Source organism: Octopus bimaculoides, chromosome 5, assembly GCF_046866305.1.
Source record: "Octopus bimaculoides isolate indiv1 chromosome 5, ASM4686630v1, whole genome shotgun sequence".
NCBI classification, from domain to species: Eukaryota; Metazoa; Mollusca; class Cephalopoda; order Octopoda; family Octopodidae; genus Octopus; species Octopus bimaculoides.
Window position 1 is genome coordinate 86,449,253 of NC_142932.1, and position 7,518 is coordinate 86,456,770.

The 7,518-nt window shown below is 37.5% G+C and overlaps 1 non-coding gene across 1 annotated transcript; it reads right to left on the reverse strand.

Annotated features, from left to right (window-relative positions):
- Positions 1–3,225: 3,225 nt before the first annotated feature.
- On the reverse strand, positions 3,226–3,457 carry LOC128247934 (small nucleolar RNA U3). The gene has a single exon (XR_008264274.1). It is a non-coding gene; the product is annotated as a small nucleolar RNA U3 (small nucleolar RNA).
- Positions 3,458–7,518: the final 4,061 nt, after the last annotated feature.

The window sequence follows — 7,518 nt, forward strand, 5'->3', positions numbered from 1 at the left end:
CTAATTTACTAAGCTAGTAATATCAAAATCTCTTTAATCAGTTGTCGATCTAGTTCTTTCATTGTTGAAATATTAAATATATATTTACAAAACAAAAAAAACAGTAAAAATATGGCTGTTTAGATTGATTTGTCCATGTTGGATGCAATTTAATTGTAGCACTTGCTACCCTGAATATCATCAACCTCTTTAAAAGGTGGTGATAACTAGTGTAAAACGTTTAAAAACAGAATGGATATGACCTGTTTCTAAGATAGTATATGTTAATAACCTTGTACAATCCCTATAGCTAAATGATGTATGTCATATATATATATATATATATATATATATATATATGTCTGTTTTTTGCAGCTGTCTATTTGAATGTTAACTGATGACTTGCAAATCTGTAGAGAATGGAGACGAGTACTCCTAACATTGCAATAATGGAATAAAACTAAAATTTCCATTCACCTCCCCTCCCTCTTTATTTTATTCTTTTCTTATCGACATATTTACCCCATTTCTGCCACCCCTCTATGAAATGTGTGTGTGTATATATATATGTGTGTGTGTATATATATATGTATGTTTGTGTATATGTGTGTGTGTGCGCGTGTGTATGTGTGTGATATATATACACTTGCACATGTATATATATGTGTGTAATATATACACACATCGTATGTGTATATAATACATGCACATACCTGGGAAATGTAAACAGTCCTCACTTCTGCTGTATCTTAGTTTTTTTTTTTTGTATTTATTTTTCTTCAAATTCTGTGATCTTTTTTTTCTTTTTCTTTTTTTTTTTTTTTTGTTTTTTTCAAATAAAACAATTTCAATAGATGAATTCCCAAGTTTTGAACAAAATTGTAAAAGATGCAAAACACACTCACAGGTTGGGAACTTTGTAAAATACAAGAATAAATAAAAACACAAAACACTTTAAAAATATACATTGAAACTTTACCTTTTTTGTTGTTTGTTACTCTTTTTGTTTTATATGTGTATATGTATGCATGCATGTATGTGAGGGTGAATGTTTGTAGATGTGTGTGCGTGGTTTGATCACCTCTTCCTTTCTTTGCCTTCAGTTATTTCTCTTCTCTGCTTCATATATCTAACTTTTCCTGCATCTTGTTATGTCTGCCATCATACCCCACTCACTATAGCCACTCTCACACATCATCCCTCTACCTTCTGATCTATCCTTTCTGAGCCATTTCTATCTCTCCCACTCTACATCTCTCCATACTGTGACTTCTTATCAACTACACTTCTGCCTTTATTCGTTACTTACTACATTTACCTCTACTGTCATCTCTAAGCATCTGTTACTCTCCCCTCACATTCTTATGTAAGTATCCTCTCCTCCCTTTCTATGGCCCAATGTATCCTCTCATATGCTAACTTTCTTGTACCTTGAGAGTTTACTCTGGCATTCCATCACTACTTTCATTTGTCTTTCTCAACTACTCCCATCCTCACTCCTATATAATGTGGGGTAACTGTATCTCCTCTAAAGCAAGACACCTAATCTTGTCTCTGGCATAAAGCCCCACAGACACACACTTAGAAATGGGAGCTTTTATTCTTTTCCCTGCTCTTTTTTCTGTCTTGTAAGTTACTGGTGGCACAAGAAAAGCATCTAACCATAGAAACCATGTCAAACATGGCACTGGAACTGGGCACAGCTCTGTGGCTTATCCTGTCAAACCATACAACCTATGCTAGCATGAAAAGCTGATGTTAGATGATATATTCATGAATAGTTTTATATATATATATATATATGTATATATATATATGAATGAATTCCAATATTTTAAATCTAGGTTTGTCCCCATTAACGGTGGTGACCAGATCTACTCACTCTTACAGTAGCCACTTTCACACCATCTCACCCGGTTTTGGGCGTCCTCAATCTCCTTCTCCACCTGTCCCCTCTGTTTTCTTTGGTCAACCTCACTTTCGTGGTTCATTCACTTTAAACTCAAGCACTCTCCTCAGAACATGATCCTCATCCCTCCTCAACACATGTCCATACCACTGCATCCCATTTACCCTTGCCAGCTGTTTCACTGATTCCTCCAACTGCAGCATCCTTATCAAGCCCTCAACCCTCCTTTTATCCAATAGTTTCACACCATACATTGCTCTCTCAGTCCTTCTCAAAATTGCCATCTCTATATGATTAGACAAGCTGAAGATGTAACTAGCTCTTTTGGCACATTTTCAAAGCAATTTCAAATAAAATAACACTAATTAAAGGTACTGCTAAACAATTTATATGGTATATTTTATTGTATGGAATATAAAATGCCTTACATTAGTAACAGCACTTTTGCATCAGCAACACCTTTTACATTAAAATATATCTTGATAATTACAAGTATTCCTAATTATTATAATCATACTTTAATGCCCATGTTCCATGCTGCTATGGGTTGAACAATTTGACTGGACGTGATCGGCTCAAAGACTTCATCATGCTCCAGTATCTACTTTGGCATGGTTTCTATGGTTGGGTACCCTTCCTAATGCCAACCACTTTCTAGTGTGTAGTGAGTGCTTTTTTTCCATGCCACCAACACTAGTGAGATCACCATGCAGCTTCTAAGACTACAAATCCCAAAATAGGGCAACTTAATGCTAGGAGATGAGGAGTAGAGATATTCCATAAACAATCGCATCATCAGAATCTCAAGGCTATGAGATAATGCATGATAAATTCAAAACAATGGGAATACATAAGCAGAACATTTCACAGAGTAATTTCAATGCTAATGGGTTAAAATCCTGTTGGAAGTGAAGCTTCCTATCTTGGACATGTGAGCATGCGCACTACAGCCAAACACCGCATCACTAAAACTGAAGCACACAGTTCTATACAAGGATTTTTGTATTTTTTTCATAAGCTAGGGGATGGCTATTGACGTTAAGCTTAAGGAGTATATAATGTACAAGTATAAAGAAAGAATTAAAGAAAAAAGGACTCATTATATTGAATGTTACCGATAATATTCTTTTCTACTCTAGGCACAAGGCCTGAAATTTTGGGCGAGGGGACCAGCCGATTAGGTCGACCCCAGTATGCAACTAGTACTTAATTTATCGACCCTGAAAGAACGAAAGTCAATGTCGGCGGAATTTGAACTCAGACCGTAAATACAGACAAAATACCGCTAAGCATTTCGCCCGGAGTGCTAACGTTTCTGCCAGCTCGCCGCCTTAAAGACTCAGAAAGTATTGAGTCACTCTTTAAGAAGTTATTAAATCTCTCAAGAATGATCCTCACTGGATTTTTCTCACATTTGTTAAAAGCGAGGAACGAATGATAAAGAAAAACTTGTTTCACGCTCAGGACTCAATACAATCTCACATCATCGTGATGTTGTTGATCTGCTCAATAGAATCAGATACTGTTGCGACACATGCTTAAGAAATGATCCTTAAAAGCATGGAACGTTATCAATAATAGCGAGTGGAAATAAGGGTTGCTGCAGTTCTGTAGTGCCTATAAACAAGCCACCACTGCCCAGTACTTATTTTATTGACCCCAAAAGGATGAAAGACAGTGAACCTCGTTGGAATTTTGAACTCAGAAAGTAGCAATGGATAAAGCATTTTGCCTGGCATACTCACATCTCTGCCAACTTGCTGTCTTAATAGGGATGAATATTACATACAAACAGATATTGCTTTTCACTAAGAAATTAGACAATATAAGATAGCTTAGATTTAGAGGATGAGAGATTATGGCTCTAGCACACCAAAAAGTTTCATCTTGTTCTGCGATATGTTATTTCTGGTAAGTAAACATAAAACCAATTTTTGCAATAATTACAACTTTATTGTATTGGAATTAATAATGGTCTCAAATTTTGGCACATGGCCAGCAATTTTGGGGGAAGGGTTAAGTCAATTACATAGACCCCAATGCTTAACTGGTACCTATTTTATCAACCTCCACCAAAGGATGAAAGGCAAAGTTGACCATGGTGGAATTTGAATTCAGAATGTAAAGACAGACAAAATGCCACTCACTATTTTGCCTGGTGTGCTAATGATACATTTTTTTTCTTTCTACTCTAGCCACAAGGCCTGAAATTTGTGGGGAGGGGCCAGTCAATTAGATCAACCCTAGTACACAACTGGTACTTAATTTATCGATCCCCAAAAGGACGAAAGGCAAAGTTGACTTCGGTGGAATTTGAACTCAGAATGTAAAGACAAATGAAATACCGCTAAGCATTTCGCCCAGTATGCTAATGTTTCTTATTTCTTTATTGCTTACAAGGGGACAGACAGGGGGATTAAGTCAATTACATCGACCCCAGTGCATAACTGGTTCTTAATTTATTGACCTTGAAAGGATGAAAGGCAAAGTCGACCTTGGCAGAATTTGAACTCAGAATGTAACGGCAGACGAAATACCACTGAGCATTTCGCCCGGTGTGCTAATGTTTCTGCTAGCTCGCTGCCTTTATTGGAGTTAATAATAAGATATGAGTGTAGAAAACTTCACTTCTATGAAATTTGAACTTGGGGCATAAAGGGCCTTAATTAAATACCACAAGGTATTTCAACTAATGCTCAACTGATTCTGCCATTCCACTACTTTAACTAATTCTTCCTACTAAAAGCATTAGGCCTAAAAATTTTAGAGATGGGTAATTGATAACATCAATCCCTGTGTTCAGCTGATACCTATTCTATTGATCCTGAAAGAATGAAAGGCAAAGTTCAAAGTTGACTTTGCTGCTGGTAAAAGTTGATGCTCATACCACTTGGAACATTCTAGCCTATACTTCTTGCACGACTCCCAGTGTATTCATTTTGCTATTTTGTTGTGGTGTTTTTGTACTCCATTTAGGTTAATTTTGAACATCCACTTATTATGTCTGTCTTGGATGATTTTCCACATAGTCTACACAAAGGTGATACTACTGTCTTATCAATACTACATTTCATTGAATTAGTTCATAAAGCTTGTTCTTGAGCAGCAAGAATCAATCCTTCCATCTCCTTCTTAACCATCTCCAAGATTCTTCATCAGCTTCATCCACTGTTTGTTGTTCATGTAGGACTTTTTCTTTACAATTGTTGATCTTTTCTCTGTTACGCCTCATATTGTACATCTAGAAGGTATCCTCATTGTTACTGATCATCTCACCCAGTGCAGCCTGCAATATTTTTTCATCACTATTCCTCAAATAGGCATGCAAGGGGTTCATCTCCATCACAACTATCCTCTATTCCAACCAGTCCTCTTCCACCTTCTTTCCTAGGTAAGTAAAGCCTTGCTATGTTACTTCTAGTATGAAAGGCATCTATGCATAGCCATTACTTTCCTAGTTTTTCTATTGATGCTGACAAGTTCTTCCTTTGTCCATTCCACAACTCCTGCATAGTAACATATCACACCTACAGACACATGTTGAACACCAGTATAAAGGAGAAAATTTCTTCTGAATATATCAGAAGAGACTATACTGTTATGGTCATGTCATACAAATGGATGAGGACAGCTGCATAAAGAAGTGCTGATTGTTAAACATAGATGGAACCTGTGGAAGAGGGCTCAGGAAGACATGGACAATGTGGTGAAAACTGCCCTTCAGATGTTGAGCCTCACAGAGGAGATGACAAAGCACCAAGATGATTGGCAATTTGCTGTGCTTGCGAAGACCCATCCATCTAAGTAAAACTGTGACCCTAAAGGCATGGTCATTTGTCTATGACCTTGCACACAATCTGACCCTGACAAATATCTCCCCAACATCTCATCTTCCTAACACTTCTTTCCTCCACTCATGTTAACCACTAATTGCATTCCATCCTTTCTATCTCCCACTCTCGTTTTGCACTCTCCTGAACTTACATACCTTCTCTCTCTATCCAATCTTCTGCATCATTTCACTTAGGTATACTTCCCTCTAACTTGAGGGCACATACTGACATATCTTCATCTTCTCCCTCTCTTTCCTCTTTCTTTCTCCTCTTTTCTCCTCCCTCTCTCCTCTTCTTTCTCTTTTTCTAACTAGGGTAGCCATGCATCACCTCTACTGCAAGGTACCTATTTCTGTTCCTCTATCATACTCTAACCTCTTATCACTTGGCACAAAGCCACCCACTTCAGTAATACTTCCTGCTCAGTTGAGTGGTTCTTGTCTTGCAAGCTACTTGGTGACCTCACTGTTGTTGGTACCATGTAAAAAGCATCCAGTACACTAATACACTCTATAAAGTGGCTGGCATTAGGAAGGGTAGGCATCCACCTGTAGATGTCATACCAAAGACAGTAGAGCTTGGTTCTGTCTTCTGGCTATCCATCTCCTGTCAAACCATCCCCCAGTGTGGAAAGTGGACACTGCTGCTGCTGATGATGATGATGATTTGTATGTATGTATATTTGGATGAGGAAAGAAAACTCCGAATGACCCATCCTTGTTTTCTTTGTATCGTCTGTCTGGATGTTTTGTTGTCCCCATTTTTGTACCACCTAACTGTCTGGATGTTTTGCGTTCGTACACTTTGGTCTCTTACATGTAAGTATATATTTATCTAAATCTTGTATGATTCTATCCTTCTTTCCTTCTTTCTATCAGCCCTTTCACGCTTACTTCCACACTTCATTCTTTCATTCCCCCTCTCTCACATTTCCCTGCCTCTCTTCATGCTCACTTTTCTTCCTCTTTTCACTTCACTGTGCCTCTGTCATTTTTTCTCGCCCCTCCTTATTTCTTCTGTCCCTCTGCCTCTACCTCTCTCTCTTCTCTCCTCACGTGACTAGTGTTCGGCCAAGCCTAACCTTTCTTTCTTGGTTCAGCTGCTGTCCGAGCAACATCTATATTCTTCCCTGTGCCTGTGAAATCTTGTACCCCTGCCATAAGGCTTTACTTCCACACATGCCAGCTTAATTTAATTTGTCCTTAGTCAAAAGACACCTGTTGATATGTCCTGTTATTTGTATTTGTGTAACATTCTCCATTTTTTTTCAGTCCTTGTTTTCGTATACATTCGCTGCTTTCTTCCAAGGAATCTAATGCTCTTAGCTTAGTTTTTCCTTAGGGCTGGCCAGATTGGAGCAATCTCGAGTATAACCAGCCAAAATTGCAAAGATAAACTGGAACTTAACTGAAGAAAGAAAACTCCGAATGACCCGTCCTTGTTTTCTTTGTATCGTCTATCTGGATGTTTTGTTGTCCCCTTTTTTTGTATCACCTAACTGTCTGGATGTTTTGCGTTTATATGTATATACATGCATATATATATATATATATATATATCCAAATTTAGGGAATGATGTAGATCTATTCCCTAAATTTGGATTTTTATTTGCATACACTACAATCCCAGCTGCTAACCATGAACTATAAAACAACTTTTTTCAGCTAATCAAACTTTTATAATGTGAAAAATTTACAACCTTCTATGTCAATAAACCCCTATTGTTCCTGAAAGTTTTTTTATACCTTCTACAGACTACTTGAAGCTTACTAACTTCCTACACCTTGATCCTTGAAT